Source organism: Triturus cristatus, chromosome 8, assembly GCF_964204655.1.
Source record: "Triturus cristatus chromosome 8, aTriCri1.1, whole genome shotgun sequence".
In the NCBI taxonomy this organism is placed as follows: domain Eukaryota; kingdom Metazoa; phylum Chordata; class Amphibia; order Caudata; family Salamandridae; genus Triturus; species Triturus cristatus.
Genome location: NC_140591.1, coordinates 1,086,953,911 through 1,086,971,715, shown reverse-complemented (window position 1 = coordinate 1,086,971,715; position 17,805 = coordinate 1,086,953,911).

Below are 17,805 nucleotides of genomic sequence, written 5' to 3'. Positions count from 1 at the left end.
AAGGACAGCACTGTGCTAGTCCTATGCTTAATGACTTTGCTGTACAAATGGCAAAAGACTTTGTCCTTTTCTATCTCGGCGTGGATGGCACTGTGCTAATCCTATGCTTAAAGATTTTGATAGAAAAACAGACATTTGAGGTAAGCAGATCTAGAGTGTCGCTTTTGTTGAGAGTGCTCCATACAGGAGCTGCTTTACACCTAAACTTGAGAACTACCCAGAGTTCTCTGCTTCTTTTTTGCATAATTTATTCGTCACTCTATGCCTGAAAGGGTATTTCTTTGACTTATACTGGGTGCTGCCTTGTGTCTGGACAAAGCTATACCTCTCTGAAGAGCTCTAATTAGAGCGAAACACTGTGTCAGGGGTTGCTTTTACTCATTTCAGGTTGGCTTGATTGGTATTTTACCAACTCAAAGTTGTAATACTGTGCCTGGAGTGGTAATTGGCTTTTGTCATTTTACAGCTCGGCAAGGACAGCACTGTGCTAGTCCTATGCTTAAAGACTTTGCTGTACAAATGGCAAAAGACTTTGTCCTTTTCTATCTCGGCGTGGATGGCACTGTGCTAATCCTATGCTTAAAGATTTTGATAGGAAAACAGACATTTGAGGTGAGCAGATCTAGAGTGTCGCTGGTGTTGAGAGTGCTCCATACAGGAGCTGCTTTCCACCTAAACTTGAGAACTACCCAGAGTTCTCTGCTTCTTTTTTGCATAATTTATTCATCACTCTATGCCTGAAAGGGTATTTCTTTGACTTATACTGGGTGCTCCCTTGTGTCTGGACAAAGCTATACCTCTCTGAAGAGCTCTAATTAGAGCGAAACACTGTGTCAGGGGTTGCTTTTACTCATTTCAGGTTGGCTTGATTGGTATTTTACCAACTCAAAGCTGTAATACTGTGCCTGGAGAGGTAATTGGCTTTTGTCATTTTACAGCTCGGAAAGGACAGCACTGTGCTAGTCCTATGCTTAAAGACTTTGCTGTAAAAATGGCAAAAGATTTTGTCCTTTTCTATCTCGGCGTGGATGGCACTGTGCTAATCCTATGCTTAAAGATTTTGATAGAAAAACAGACTTTTGAGGTGAGCAGATCTAGAGTGTCGCTGGTGTTGAGAGTGCTCCATACAGGAGCTGCTTTCCACCTAAACTTGAGAACTACCCAGAGTTCTCTGCTTCTTTTTTTGCATAATTTATTCGTCACTCTATGCCTGAAAGGGTATTTCTTTGACGTATACTGGGTGCTCCCTTGTGTCTGGACAAAGCTATACCTCTCTGAAGAGCTCTAATTAGAGCGAATCACTGTGTCAGGGGTTGCTTTTACTCATTTCAGGTTGGCTTGATTGGTATTTTACCAACTCAAAGCTGTAATACTGTGCCTGGAGTGGTAATTGGCTTTTGTCATTTTACAGCTCGGCAAGGACAGCACTGTGCTAGTCCTATGCTTAAAGACTTTGTCCTTTTCTATCTCGGCGTGGATGGCACTGTGCTAATCCTATGCTTAAAGATTTTGATAGAAAAACAGACATTTGAGGTGAGCAGATCTAGAGTGTCGCTGGTGTTGAGAGTGCTCCATACAGGAGCTGCTTTACACCTAAACTTGAGAACTACCCAGAGTTCTCTGCTTCTTTTTTGCATAATTTATTCGTCACTCTATGCCTGAAAGGGTATTTCTTTGACTTATACTGGGTGCTCCCTTGTGTCTGGACAAAGCTATACCTCTCTGAAGAGCTCTAATTAGAGCGAAACACTGTGTCAGGGGTTGCTTTTACTCATTTCAGGTTGGCTTGATTGGTATTTTACCAACTCAAAGCTGTAATACTGTGCCTGGAGTGGTAATTGGCTTTTGTCATTTTACAGCTCGGCAAGGACAGCACTGTGCTAGTCCTATGCTTAAAGACTTTGCTGTACAAATGGCAAAAGACTTTGGGGCAGATTTATGAGCCCCTTGCGCCACTTTTGTGTCACTTTTCCCATGTTAAAAGTGACGCAAAAGTGGCGCAAGGGGCTCATAAATCTGCCCCTTTGTCCTTTTCTATCTCGGCGTGGGTGGCACTGTGCTAATCCTATGCTTAATGACTTTGCTGTACAAATGGCAAAAGACTTTGTCCTTTTCTATCTCGGCGTGGATGGCACTGTGCTAATCCTATGCTTAAAGATTTTGATAGAAAAACAGACATTTGAGGTAAGCAGATCTAGAGTGTCGCTTTTGTTGAGAGTGCTCCATACAGGAGCTGCTTTACACCTAAACTTGAGAACTACCCAGAGTTCTCTGCTTCTTTTTTGCATAATTTATTCGTCACTCTATGCCTGAAAGGATATTTCTTTGACTTATACTGGGTGCTGCCTTGTGTCTGGACAAAGCTATACCTCTCTGAAGAGCTCTAATTAGAGCGAAACACTGTGTCAGGGGTTGCTTTTACTCATTTCAGGTTGGCTTGATTGGTATTTTACCAACTCAAAGCTGTAATACTGTGCCTGGAGTGGTAATTGGCTTTTGTCATTTTACAGCTCGGCAAGGACAGCACTGTGCTAGTCCTATGCTTAAAGACTTTGCTGTACAAATGGCAAAAGACTTTGTCCTTTTCTATCTCGGCGTGGATGGCACTGTGCTAATCCTATGCTTAAAGATTTTGATAGGAAAACAGACATTTGAGGTGAGCAGATCTAGAGTGTCGCTGGTGTTGAGAGTGCTCCATACAGGAGCTGCTTTCCACCTAAACTTGAGAACTACCCAGAGTTCTCTGCTTCTTTTTTGCATAATTTATTCGTCACTCTATGCCTGAAAGGGTATTTCTATGACTTATACTGGGTGCTCCCTTGTGTCTGGACAAAGCTATACCTCTCTGAAGAGCTCTAATTAGAGCGAAACACTGTGTCAGGGGTTGCTTTTACTCATTTCAGGTTGGCTTGATTGGTATTTTAGCAACTCAAAGCTGTAATACTGTGCCTGGAGTGGTAATTGGCTTTTGTCATTTTACAGCTCGGCAAGGACAGCACTGTGCTAGTCCTATGCTTAAAGACTTTGCTGTAGAAATGGCAAAAGACTTTGTCCTTTTCTATCTCGGCATGGATGGCACTGTGCTAATCCTATGCTTAAAGATTTTGATAGAAAAACAGACATTTGAGGTGAGCAGATCTAGAGTGTTGCTGGTGTTGAGAGTGCTCCATACAGGAGCTGCTTTCCACCTAAACTTGAGAACTACCCAGAGTTCTCTGCTTCTTTTTTGCATAATTTATTCGTCACTCTATGCCTGAAAGGGTATTTCTTTGACTTATACTGGGTGCTCCCTTGTGTCTGGACAAAGCTATAGCTCTCTGAAGAGCTCTAATTAGAGCGAAACACAGTGTCAGGGGTTGCTTTTACTCATTTCAGGTTGGCTTGATTGGTATTTTACCAACTCAAAGCTGTAATACTGTGCCTGGAGAGGTAATTGGCTTTTGTCATTTTACAGCTCGGAAAGGACAGCACTGTGCTAGTCCTATGCTTAAAGACTTTGCTGTAAAAATGGCAAAAGACTTTGTCCTTTTCTATCTCGGCGTGGATGGCACTGTGCTAATCCTATGCTTAAAGATTTTGATAGAAAAACAGACTTTTGAGGTGAGCAGATCTAGAGTGTCGCTGGTGTTGAGAGTGCTCCATACAGGAGCTGCTTTCCACCTAAACTTGAGAACTACCCAGAGTTCTCTGCTTCTTTTTTTGCATAATTTATTCGTCACTCTATGCCTGAAAGGGTATTTCTTTGACTTATACTGGGTGCTCCCTTGTGTCTGGACAAAGCTATACCTCTCTGAAGAGCTCTAATTAGAGCGAAACACTGTGTCAGGGGTTGCTTTTACTCATTTCAGGTTGGCTTGATTGGTATTTTACCAACTCAAAGCTGTAATACTGTGCCTGGAGTGGTAATTGGCTTTTGTCATTTTACAGCTCGGCAAGGACAGCACTGTGCTAGTCCTATGCTTAAAGACTTTGTCCTTTTCTATCTCGGCGTGGATGGCACTGTGCTAATCCTATGCTTAAAGATTTTGATAGAAAAACAGACATTTGAGGTGAGCAGATCTAGAGTGTCGCTGGTGTTGAGAGTGCTCCATACAGGAGCTGCTTTACACCTAAACTTGAGAACTACCCAGAGTTCTCTGCTTCTTTTTTGCATAATTTATTCGTTACTCTATGCCTGAAAGGGTATTTCTTTGACTTATACTGGGTGCTCCCTTGTGTCTGGACAAAGCTATACCTCTCTGAAGAGCTCTAATTAGAGCGAAACACTGTGTCAGGGGTTGCTTTTACTCATTTCAGGTTGGCTTGATTGGTATTTTACCAACTCAAAGCTGTAATACTGTGCCTGGAGTGGTAATTGGCTTTTGTCATTTTACAGCTCGGCAAGGACAGCACTGTGCTAGTCCTATGCTTAAAGACTTTGCTGTACAAATGGCAAAAGACTTTGGGGCAGATTTATGAGCCCCTTGCGCCACTTTTGAGTCACTTTTCCCATGTTAAAAGTGACGCAAAAGTGGCGCAAGGGGCTCATAAATCTGCCCCTTTGTCCTTTTCTATCTCGGCGTGGGTGGCACTGTGCTAATCCTATGCTTAAAGATTTTGATAGAAAAACAGACATTTGAGGTGAACAGATCTAGAGTGTCGCTGATGTTGAGAGTGCTCCATACAGGAGCTGCTTTCCACCTAAACTTGAGAACTACCCAGAGTTCTCTGCTTCTTTTTTGCATAATTTATTCGTCACTCTATGCCTGAAAGGGTATTTCTTTGACTTATACTGGGTGCTCCCTTGTGTCTGGACAAAGCTATACCTCTCTGAAGAGCTCTAATTAGAGCGAAACAATGTGTCAGGGGTTGCTTTTACTCATTTCAGGTTGGCTTGATTGGTATTTTACCAACTCAAAGCTATAATACTGTGCCTGGAGTGGTAATTGGCTTTTGTCATTTTACAGCTCGGCAAGGACAGCACTGTGCTAGTCCTATGCTTAATGACTTTGCTGTACAAATGGCAAAAGACTTTGTCCTTTTCTATCTCGGCGTGGATGGCACTGTGCTAATCCTATGCTTAAAGATTTTGATAGAAAAACAGACATTTGAGGTAAGCAGATCTAGAGTGTCGCTTTTGTTGAGAGTGCTCCATACAGGAGCTGCTTTACACCTAAACTTGAGAACTACCCAGAGTTCTCTGCTTCTTTTTTGCATAATTTATTCGTCACTCTATGCCTGAAAGGGTATTTCTTTGACTTATACTGGGTGCTGCCTTGTGTCTGGACAAAGCTATACCTCTCTGAAGAGCTCTAATTAGAGCGAAACACTGTGTCAGGGGTTGCTTTTACTCATTTCAGGTTGGCTTGATTGGTATTTTACCAACTCAAAGTTGTAATACTGTGCCTGGAGTGGTAATTGGCTTTTGTCATTTTACAGCTCGGCAAGGACAGCACTGTGCTAGTCCTATGCTTAAAGACTTTGCTGTACAAATGGCAAAAGACTTTGTCCTTTTCTATCTCGGCGTGGATGGCACTGTGCTAATCCTATGCTTAAAGATTTTGATAGGAAAACAGACATTTGAGGTGAGCAGATCTAGAGTGTCGCTGGTGTTGAGAGTGCTCCATACAGGAGCTGCTTTCCACCTAAACTTGAGAACTACCCAGAGTTCTCTGCTTCTTTTTTGCATAATTTATTCATCACTCTATGCCTGAAAGGGTATTTCTTTGACTTATACTGGGTGCTCCCTTGTGTCTGGACAAAGCTATACCTCTCTGAAGAGCTCTAATTAGAGCAAAACACTGTGTCAGGGGTTGCTTTTACTCATTTCAGGTTGGCTTGATTGGTATTTTACCAACTCAAAGCTCTAATACTGTGCCTGGAGTGGTAATTGGCTTTTGTCATTTTACAGCTCGGCAAGGACAGCACTGTGCTAGTCCTATGCTTAAAGACTTTGCTGTACAAATGGCAAAAGGCTTTGTCCTTTTCTATCTCGGCGTGGGTGGCACTGTGCTAATCCTATGCTTAAAGATTTTGATAGAAAAACAGACATTTGAGGTGAACAGATCTAGAGTGTCGCTGGTGTTGAGAGTGCTCCATACAGGAGCTGCTTTCCACCTAAACTTGAGAACTACCCAGAGTTCTCTGCTTCTTTTTTGCATAATTTATTCGTCACTCTATACCTGAAAGGGTATTTCTTTGACTTATACTGGGTGCTCCCTTGTGTCTGGACAAAGCTATACCTCTCTGAAGAGCTCTAATTAGAGCGAAACAATGTGTCAGGGGTTGCTTTTACTCATTTCAGGTTGGCTTGATTGGTATTTTACCAACTCAAAGCTATAATACTGTGCCTGGAGTGGTAATTGGCTTTTGTCATTTTACAGCTCGGCAAGGACAGCACTGTGCTAGTCCTATGCTTAATGACTTTGCTGTACAAATGGCAAAAGACTTTGTCCTTTTCTATCTCGGCGTGGATGGCACTGTGCTAATCCTATGCTTAAAGATTTTGATAGAAAAACAGACATTTGAGGTAAGCAGATCTAGAGTGTCGCTTTTGTTGAGAGTGCTCCATACAGGAGCTGCTTTACACCTAAACTTGAGAACTACCCAGAGTTCTCTGCTTCTTTTTTGCATAATTTATTCGTCACTCTATGCCTGAAAGGGTATTTCTTTGACTTATACTGGGTGCTGCCTTGTGTCTGGACAAAGCTATACCTCTCTGAAGAGCTCTAATTAGAGCGAAACACTGTGTCAGGGGTTGCTTTTACTCATTTCAGGTTGGCTTGATTGGTATTTTACCAACTCAAAGTTGTAATACTGTCCCTGGAGTGGTAATTGGCTTTTGTCATTTTACAGCTCGGCAAGGACAGCACTGTGCTAGTCCTATGCTTAAAGACTTTGCTGTACAAATGGCAAAAGACTTTGTCCTTTTCTATCTCGGCGTGGATGGCACTGTGCTAATCCTATGCTTAAAGATTTTGATAGGAAAACAGACATTTGAGGTGAGCAGATCTAGAGTGTCGCTGGTGTTGAGAGTGCTCCATACAGGAGCTGCTTTCCACCTAAACTTGAGAACTACCCAGAGTTCTCTGCTTCTTTTTTGCATAATTTATTCATCACTCTATGCCTGAAAGGGTATTTCTTTGACTTATACTGGGTGCTCCCTTGTGTCTGGACAAAGCTATACCTCTCTGAAGAGCTCTAATTAGAGCAAAACACTGTGTCAGGGGTTGCTTTTACTCATTTCAGGTTGGCTTGATTGGTATTTTACCAACTCAAAGCTCTAATACTGTGCCTGGAGTGGTAATTGGCTTTTGTCATTTTACAGCTCGGCAAGGACAGCACTGTGCTAGTCCTATGCTTTAAGACTTTGCTGTACAAATGGCAAAAGACTTTGTCCTTTTCTATCTCGGCGTGGGTGGCACTGTGCTAATCCTATGCTTAAAGATTTTGATAGAAAAACAGACATTTGAGGTGAACAGATCTAGAGTGTCGCTGGTGTTGAGAGTGCTCCATACAGGAGCTGCTTTCCACCTAAACTTGAGAACTACCCAGAGTTCTCTGCTTCTTTTTTGCATAATGTATTCGTCACTCTATGCCTGAAAGGGTATTTCTTTGACTTATACTGGGTGCTCCCTTGTGTCTGGACAAAGCTATACCTCTCTGTAGAGCTCTAATTAGAGCGAAACACTGTGTCAGGGGTTGCGTTTACTCATTTCAGGTTGGTTTGATTGGTATTTTACCAACAAAAAGCTGTAATACTGTGCCTGGAGTGGTAATTGGCTTTTGTCATTTTACAGCTCGGCAAGGACAGCACTGTGCTAGTCCTATGCTTAAAGACTTTGCTGTACAAATGGCAAAAGACTTTGTCCTTTTCTATCTCGGCGTGGATGGCACTGTGCTAATCCTATGCTTAAAGATTTTGATAGAAAAACAGACATTTGAGGTGAGCAGATCTAGAGTGTCGCTGGTGTTGAGAGTGCTCCATACAGGAGCTGCTTTCCACCTAAACTTGAGAACTACCCAGATTTCTCTGCTTCTTTTTTGCATAATTTATTCGTCACTCTATGCCTGAAAGGGTATTGCTTTGACTTATACTGGGTGCTCCCTTGTGTCTGGACAAAGCTATATCTCTCTGAAGAGCTCTAATTAGAGCGAAACACTGTGTCAGGGGTTGCTTTTACTCATTTCAGGTTGGCTTGATTGGTATTTTACCAACTCAATGCTGTAACACTGTGCCTGTAGTGGTAATTGGCTTTTGTCATTTTACAGCTCGGCAAGGACAGCACTGTGCTAGTCCTATGCTTAAAGACTTTGCTGTACAAATGGCAAAAGACTTTGTCCTTTTCTATCTCGGCATGGATGGCACTGTGCTAATCCTATGCTTAAAGATTTTGATAGAAAAACAGACATTTGAGGTGAGCAGATCTAGAGTGTCGCTGGTGTTGAGAGTGCTCCATACAGGAGCTGCTTTCCACCTAAACTTGAGAACTACCCAAAGTTCTCTGCTTCTTTTTTGCATAATTTATTCGTCACTCTATGCCTGAAAGGGTATTTCTTTGACTTATACTGGGTGCTCCCTTGTGTCTGGACAAAGCTATACCTCTCTGAAGAGCTCTAATTAGAGCGAAACACTGTGTCAGGGGTGGCTTTTACTCATTTCAGGTTGGCTTGATTGGTATTTTACCAACTCAAAGCTGTAATACTGAGCCTGGAGAGGTAATTGGCTTTTGTCATTTTACAGCTCGGCAAGGACAGCACTGTGCTAGTCCTATGCGTAAAGACTTTGCTGTACAAATGGCAAAATACTTCGTCGTTTTCTATCTCGGCGTGGATGGCACTGTGCTAAACCTATGCTTAAAGATTTTGATAGAAAAACAGACATTTGAGGTGAGCAGATCTAGAGTGTCGCTGGTGTTGAGAGTGCTCCATACAGGAGCTGCTTTCCACCTAAACTTGAGAACTACCCAGAGTTCTCTGCTTCTTTTTTGCATAATTTATTCGTCACTCTATGCCTGAAAGGGTATTTCTTTGACTTATACTGGGTGCTCCCTTGTGTCTGGACAAAGCTATACCTCTCTGAAGAGCTCTAATTAGAGCGAAACACTGTGTCAGGAGTTGCTTTTACTCAATTCAGGTTAGCTTGATTGGTATTTTACCAACTCAAATCTGTAATACAGTGCCTGGAGTGGTAATTGGCTTTTGTCATTTTACAGCTCGGCAAGGACAGCACTGTGCTAGTCCTATGCTTAAAGACTTTGCTGTACAAATGGCAAAAGACTTTGTCCTTTTCTATCTCGGCGTGGATGGCACTGTGCTAATCCTATGCTTAAACATTTTGATAGAAAAACAGACATTTGAGGTGAGTAGATCTAGAGTGTCGCTGGTGTTGAGAGTGCTCCTTACAGGAGCTGCTTTCCACCTAAACTTGAGAACTACCCAGAGTTCTCTGCTTCTTTTTTGCATAATTTATTTGTCACTCGATGCCTGAAAGGGTATTTCTTTGACTTATACTGGGTGCTCCCTTGTGTCTGGACAAGACTATACCTCTCTGAAGAGCTCTAATTAGAGCGAAACACTGTGTCAGGGGTTGCTTTTACTCATTTCAGGTTGGCTTGATTGGTATTTTACCAACTCAAAGCTGTAATTCTGTGCCTGGAGTGGTAATTGGCTTTTGTCATTTTACAGCTCGGCAAGAACAGCACTGTGCTAGTCCTATGCTTAAAGACTTTGCTGTACAAATGGCAAAAGACTTTGTCCTTTTCTATCTCGGCGTGGATGGCACTGTGCTAATCCTATGCTTAAAGATTTTGATAGAAAAACAGACATTTGAGGTGAGCAGATCTAGAGTGTCGCTGGTGTTGAGAGTGCTCCATACAGGAGCTGCTTTCCACCTAAACTTGAGAACTACCCAGAGTTCTCTGCTTCTGTATTGCATAATTTATTCGTCACTCTATGCCTGAAAGGGTATTTCTTTGACTTATACTGGGTGCTCCCTTGTGTCTGGACAAAGCTATACCTCTCTGAAAAGCTCAAATTAGAGCGAAACACTGTGTCAGGGGTTGCTTTTACTCATTTCAGGTTGGCTTGATTGGTATTTTACCAACTCAAAGCTGTAATACTGTGCCTGGAGTGGTAATTGGCTTTTGTCATTTTACAGCTCGGCAAGGACAGCACTGTGCTAGTCCTATGCTTAAAGACTTTGCTGTACAAATGGCAAAAGACTTTGTCCTTTTCTATCTCGGCGTGGATGGCACTGTGCTAATCCTATGCTTAAAGATTTTGATAGAAAAACAGACATTTGAGGTGAGCAGATCTAGAGTGTCGCTGGTGTTGAGGGTGCTCCATACAGGAGCTGCTTTCCACCTAAACTTGAGAACTACCCAGAGTTCTCTGCTTCTTTTTTGCATAATTTATTCATCACTCTATGCCTGAAAGGGTATTTCTTTGACTTATACTGGGTGCTCCCTTGTGTCTGGACAAAGCTATACCTCTCTGAAGAGCTCTAATTAGAGCGAAACACTGTGTCAGGGGTTGCTTTTACTCATTTCAGGTTGGCTTGATTGGCATTTTACCAACTCAAAGCTGTAATACTGTGCCTGGAGTGGTAATTGGCTTTTGTCATTTTACAGCTCGGCAAGGACAGCACTGTGCTAGTCCTATGCTTAAAGACTTTGCTGTACAAATGGCAAAAGCCTTTGTCCTTTTCTATCTCGGCGTGGATGGCTCTGTGCTAATCCTATGCTTAAAGATTTTGATAGAAAAACAGACATTTGAGGTGAGCAGATCTAGAGTTTCGCTGGTGTTGAGAGTTCTCCATACAGGAGCTGCTTTCCACCTAAACTTGAGAACTACCCAGAGTTCTCTGCTTCTTTTTTGCATAATTTATTCGTCACTCTATGCCTGAAAGGGTATTTCTTTGACTTATACTGGGTGCTCCCTTGTGTCTGGACAGAGCTATACCTCTCTGAAGAGCTCTAATTAGAGCGAAACACTGTGTCAGGGGTTGCTTTTACTCATTTCAGGTTGGCTTGATTGGCATTTTACCAACTCAAAGCTGTAATACTGTGCCTGGAGTGGTAATTGGCTTTTGTCATTTTACAGCTCGGCAAGGACAGCACTGTGCTAGTCCTATGCTTAAAGACTTTGCTGTACAAATGGCAAAAGCCTTTGTCCTTTTCTATCTCGGCGTGGATGGCTCTGTGCTAATCCTATGCTTAAAGATTTTGATAGAAAAACAGACATTTGAGGTGAGCAGATCTAGAGTTTCGCTGGTGTTGAGAGTTCTCCATACAGGAGCTGCTTTCCACCTAAACTTGAGAACTACCCAGAGTTCTCTGCTTCTTTTTTGCATAATTTATTCGTCACTCTATGCCTGAAAGGGTATTTCTTTGACTTATACTGGGTGCTCCCTTGTGTCTGGACAGAGCTATACCTCTCTGAAGAGCTCTAATTAGAGCGAAACACTGTGTCAGGGGTTGCTTTTACTCATTTCAGGTTGGCTTGATTGGTATTTTACCAACTCAAAGCTGTAATACTGTGCCTGGAGTGGTAATTGGCGTTTGTCATTTTACAGCTCGGCAAGGACAGCACTGTGCTAGTCCTATGCTTAAAGACTTTGCTGTACAATTGGCAAAAGACTTTGTCCTTTTCTATCTCAGCATGTATGGCACTGTGCTAATCCTATGCTTAAAGAATTTGATAGAAAAACAGACATTTGAGGTGAGCAGATCTAGAGTGTTGCTGGTGTTGAGAGTGCTCCATACAGGAGCTGCTTTCCACCTAAACTTGAGAACTACCCAGAGTTCTCTGCTTCTTTTTTGCATAATTTATTCGTCACTCTATGCCTGAAAGGGTATTTCTTTGACTTATACTGGGTGCTCCCTTGTGTCTGGACAAAGCTATACCTCTCTGAAAAGCTCAAATTAGAACGAAACACTGTGTCATGGGTTGCTTTTACTCATTTCAGGTTGGCTTGATTGGTATTTTACCAACTCAAAGCTGTAATACTGTGCCTGGAGTGGTAATTGGCTTTTGTCATTTTACAGCTCGGCAAGGACAGCACTGTGCTAGTCCTATGCTTAAAGACTTTGCTGTACAAATGGCAAAAGACTTTGTCCTTTTTTATCTCGGCGTGGATGGCACTGTGCTAATCCTATGCTTAAAGATTTTGATAGAAAAACAGACATTTGAGGTGAGCAGATCTAGAGTGTCGCTGGTGTTGAGAGTGCTCCATACAGGAGCTGCTTTCCACCTAAACTTGAGAACTACCCATAGTTCTCTGCTTCTTTTTTGCATAATTTATTCGTCACTCTATGCCTGAAAGGGTATTTCTTTGACTTATACTGGGTGCTCCCTTGTGTCTGGACAAAGCTATACCTCTCTGAAGAGCTCTAATTAGAGCAAAACACTGTGTCAGGGGTTGCTTTTACTCATTTCAGGTTGGCTTGATTGGCATTTTACCAACTCAAAGCTGTAATACTGTGCCTGGAGTGATAATTGGCTTTTTTCATTTTACAGCTCAGCAAGGACAGCACTGTGCTAGTCCTATGCTTAAAGACTTTGCTGTACAAATGGCAAAAGACTAAGTCCTTTTCTATCTCGGCGTGGATGGCACTGTGCTAATCCTATGCTTAAAGATTTTGATAGAAAAACAGACATTTGAGGTGAGCAGATCTAGAGTGTCGCTGGTGTTGAGAGTGCTCCATACAGGAGCTGCTTTCCACCTAAACTTGAGAACTACCCAGAGTTCTCTGCTTCTTTTTTGCATAATTTATTCATCACTCTATGCCTGAAAGGGTATTTCTTTGACTTATACTGGGTGCTCCCTTGTGTCTGGACAAAGCTATACCTCGCTGAAGAGCTCTAATTAGAGCGAAACACTGTGTCAGGGATTGCTTTTACTCATTTCAGGTTGGCTTGATTGGCATTTTACCAACTCAAAGCTGTAATACTGTGCCTGGAGTGGTTATTGGCTTTTGTCATTTTACAGCTCGGCAAGGACAGCACTGTGCTAGTCCTATGCTTAAAGACTTTGCTGTACAAATGGCAAAAGACTTTGTCCTTCTCTATTTCGGCGTGGATGGCACTGTGCTAATCCTATGCTTAAAGATTTTGATAGAAAAACAGACATTTGAGGTGAGCAGATCTAGAGTGTCGCTGGTGTTGAGAGTTCTCCATACAGGAGCTGCTTTCCACCTAAACTTGAGAACTACCCACAGTTCTCTGCTTCTTTTTTGCATAATTTATTCGTTACTCTATGCCTGAAAGGGTATTTCTTTGACTTATACTGGGTGCTCCCTTGTGTCTGGACAGAGCTATACCTCTCTGAAGAGCTCTAATTAGAGCGAAACACTGTGTCAGGGGTTGCTTTTACTCATTTCAGGTTGGCTTGATTGGTATTTTACCAGCTCAAAGCTGTAATACTGTGCCTGGAGTGGTAATTGGCTTTTATCATTTTACAGCTCGGCAAGGACAGCACTGTGCTAGTCCTATGCTTAAAGACTTTGCTGTACAAATGGCAAAAGACTTTGTCCTTTTCTATCTCGGCATGGATGGCACTGTGCTAATCCTATGCTTAAAGATTTTGATAGAAAAACAGACATTTGAGGTGAGCAGATCTAGAGTGTCGCTGGTGTTGAGAGTGCTCCATACAGGAGCTGCTTTCCACCTAAACTTGAGAACTACCCAGAGTTCTCTGCTTCTTTTTTGCATAATTTATTCGTCACTCTATGCCTGAAAGGGTATTTCTTTGACTTATACTGGGTGCTCCCTTGTGTCTGGACAAAGCTATACCTCTCTGAAGAGCTCTAATTAGAGCGAAACACTGTGTCAGGGGTTGCTTTTACTCATTTCAGGTTGGCTTGATTGGTATTTTACCAACTCAAAGCTGTAATACTGTGACTGGAGTGGTAATTGGCTTTTGTCATTTTACAGCTCGGCAAGGACAGCACTGTGCTAGTCCTATGCTTAAAGACTTTGCTGTACAAATGGCAAAAGACTTTGTCCTTTTCTATCTCGGCGTGGATGGCACTGTGCTAATCCTATGCTTAAAGATTTTGATAGAAAAACAGACATTTGAGGTGAGCAGATCTAGAGTGTCGCTGGTGTTGAGAGTGCTCCTTACAGGAGCTGCTTTCCACCTAAACTTGAGAACTACCCAGAGTTCTCTGCTTCTTTTTTGCATAATTTATTTGTCACTCTAAGCCTGAAAGGGTATTTCTTTGACTTATACTGGGTGCTCCCTTGTGTCTGGACAAGGCTATACCTCTCTGAAGAGCTCTAATTAGAGCGAAACACTGTGTCAGGGGTTGCTTTTACTCATTTCAGGTTGGCTTGATTGGTATTTTACCAACTCAAAGCTGTAATACTGTGCCTGGAGTGGTAATTGGCTTTTGTCATTTTACAGCTCGGCAAGGACAGCACTGTGCTAGTCCTGTGCTTAAAGACTTTGCTGTACAAATGGCAAAAGACTTTGTGCTTTTCTATCTCGGCGTGGATGGCACTGTGCTAATCCTATGCTTAACCCCTTCCCTGCTCATGACGGAACCGTTCCGTCATGAGCCACGGTTGGCATGTGCTCATGACGGAACGGTTCCGTCATGACAATCCTGTCGGCGGCCGCTCCGCCTGCGCGGCGCTGTTTCCCCGCCTGTGCGGGGCGACAACGCAAATGGGCGGAGTCATGACGGAACCGTTCCGTCATGAGCACAGCTCAACTGTGGCTCATGATGGAGCGGCTCCGTCATGAGCACAGGCCCACCGCGCTGCCCCCCTGCCCCCCCAGCGCTGCAGCGGAATGTCCGCAGCAGCGAAGGGGTTAAAGATTTTGATAGAAAAACAGACATTTGAGGTGAGCAGATCTAGAGTGTCGCTGGTGTTGAGAGTGCTCCATACAGGAGCTGCTTTCCACCTAAACTTGAGAACTACCCAGAGTTCTCTGCTTCTTTTTTGCATAATTTATTTGTCACTCTATGCCTGAAAGGGTATTTCTTTGACTTATACTGGGTGCTCCCTTGTGTCTGGACAAAGCTATACCTCTCTCAAGAGCTCTAATTAGAGCAAAACACTGTGTCAGGGTTTGCTTTTACTCATTTCAGGTTGGCTTGATTGGCATTTTGCCAACTCAAAGCTGTAATACTGTGCCTGGAGTGGTAATTGGCTTTTGTCATTTTACAGCTCGGCAAGGACAGCACTGTGCTAGTCCTATGCTTAAAGACTTTGCTGTACAAATGGCAAAAGACTTTGTCCTTTTCTATCTCGGCGTGGATGGCACTGTGCTAATCCTATGCTTAAAGATTTTGATAGAAAAACAGACATTTGAGGTGAGCAGATCTAGAGTGTCGCTGGTGTTGAGAGTTCTCCATACAGGAGCTGCTTTCCACCTAAACTTGAGAACTACCCAGAGTTCTCTGCTTCTTTTTTGCATAATTTATTCGTCACTCTATGGCTGAAAGGGTATTTCTTTGACTTATACTGGGTGCTCCCTTGTGTCTGGACAAAGCTATACCTCTCTGAAGAGCTCTAATTAGAGCGAAACACTGTGTCAGGGGTTGCTTTTACTCATTTCAGGTTGGCTTGATTGGTATTTTACCAACTCAAAGCTGTAATACTGTGCCTGGAGTGGTAATTGGCTTTTTTCATTTTACAGCTCAGCAAGGACAGCACTGTGCTAGTCCTATGCTTAAAGACTTTGCTGTACAAATGGCAAAAGACTAAGTCCTCTTCTATCTCGGCGTGGATGGCACTGTGCTAATCCTATGCTTAAAGATTTTGATAGAAAAACAGACATTTGAGGTGAGCAGATCTAGAGTGTCGCTTGTGTTGAGAGTGCTCCATACAGGAGCTGCTTTCCACCTAAAGTTGAGAACTACCCAGAGTTCTCTGCTTCTTTTTTGCATAATTTATTCGTCACTCTATGCCTGAAAGGGTATTTCTTTGACTTATACTGGGTGCTCCCTTGTGTCTGGACAAAGCTATACCTCTCTGAAGAGCTCTAATTAGAGTGAAACACTGTGTCAGGGGTTGCTTTTACTCATTTCAGGTTGGCTTGATTGGTATTTTACCAACTCAAAGCTGTAACACTGTGCCTGGAGTGGTAATTGGTTTTTTTCATTTTACAGCTTAGCAAGGACAGCACTGTGCTAGTCCTATGCTTAAAGACTTTGCTGTACAAATGGCAAAAGACTAAGTCCTCTTCTATCTCGGCGTGGATGGCACTGTGCTAATCCTATGCTTAAAGATTTTGATAGAAAAACAGACATTTGAGGTGAGCAGATCTAGAGTGTTGCTTGTGTTGAGAGTGCTCCATACAGGAGCTGCTTTCCACCTAAAGTTGAGAACTACCCAGAGTTCTCTGCTTCTTTTTTGCATAATTTATTCGTCACTCTATGCCTGAAAGGGTATTTCTTTGACTTATACTGGGTGCTCCCTTGTGTCTGGACAAAGCTATACCTCTCTGAAGAGCTCTAATTAGAGCGAAACACTTTGTCAGGGGTTGCTTTTACTCATTTTAGGTTGGCTTGATTGGTATTTTACCAACTCAAAGCTGTAATACTGTGCCTGGAGTGGTAATTGGCTTTTGTCATTTTACAGCTCGGCAAGGACAGCACTGTGCTAGTCCTATGCTTAAAGACTTTGCTGTACAAATGGCAAAAGACTTTGTCCTTTTCTATCTCGGCGTGGATGGCACTGTGCTAATCCTATGCTTAAAGATTTTGATAGAAAAACAGACATTTGAGGTGAGCAGATTTAGAGTGTCGCTGGTGTTGAGAGTGCTCCATACAGGAGCTGCTTTCCACCTAAACTTGAGAACTACCCAGAGTTCTCTGCTTCTTTTTTGCATAATTTATTCGTCACTCTATGCCTGAAAGGGTATTTCTTTGACTTATACTGGGTGCTCCCTTGTGTCTGGACAAAGCTATACCTCTCTGAAGAGCTCTAATTAGAGCGAAACACTGTGTCAGGGGTTGCTTTTACTCATTTCAGGTTGGCTTGATTGGTATTTTACCAACTCAAAGCTGTAATACTGTGCCTGGAGTGGTAATTGGCTTTTGTCATTTTACAGCTCGGCAAGGACAGCACTGTGCTAGTCCTATGCTTAAAGACTTTGCTGTACAAATGGCAAAAGACTTTGTCCTTTTCTATCTCGGCGTGGATGGCACTGTGCTAATCCTATGCTTAAAGATTTTGATAGAAAAACAGACATTTGAGGTGAGCAGATCTAGAGTGTCGCTGGTGTTGAGCGTGCTCCATACAGGAGCTGCTTTCCACCTAAACTTGAGAACTACCCAGAGTTCTCTGCTTATTTTTTCATAATTTATTCGTCACTCTATGCCTGAAAGGGTATTTCTTTGACTTATACTGGGTGTTCCCTTGTGTCTGGACAAAGCTATACCTCTCTGAAGAGCTCTAATTAGAGCGAAACACTGTGTCAGGGTTGCTTTTACTCATTTCAGGTTGGCTTGATTGGTATTTTACCAACTCAAAGCTGTAATACTGTGCCTGGAGTGGTAATTGGCTTTTGTCATTTTACAGCTCGGCAAGGACAGCACTGTGCTAGTCCTATGCTTAAAGACTTTGCTGTACAAATGGCAAAAGACTTTGTCCTTTTCTATCTCGGCGTGGATGGCACTGTGCTAATCCTATGCTTAAAGATTTTGATAGAAAAACAGACATTTGAGGTGAGCAGATCTAGAGTGTCGCTGGTGTTGAGAGTTCTCCATACAGGAGCTGCTTTCCACCTAAACTTGAGAACTACCCAGAGTTCTCTGCTTCTTTTTTGCATAATTTATTCGTCACTCTATGGCTGAAAGGGTATTTCTTTGA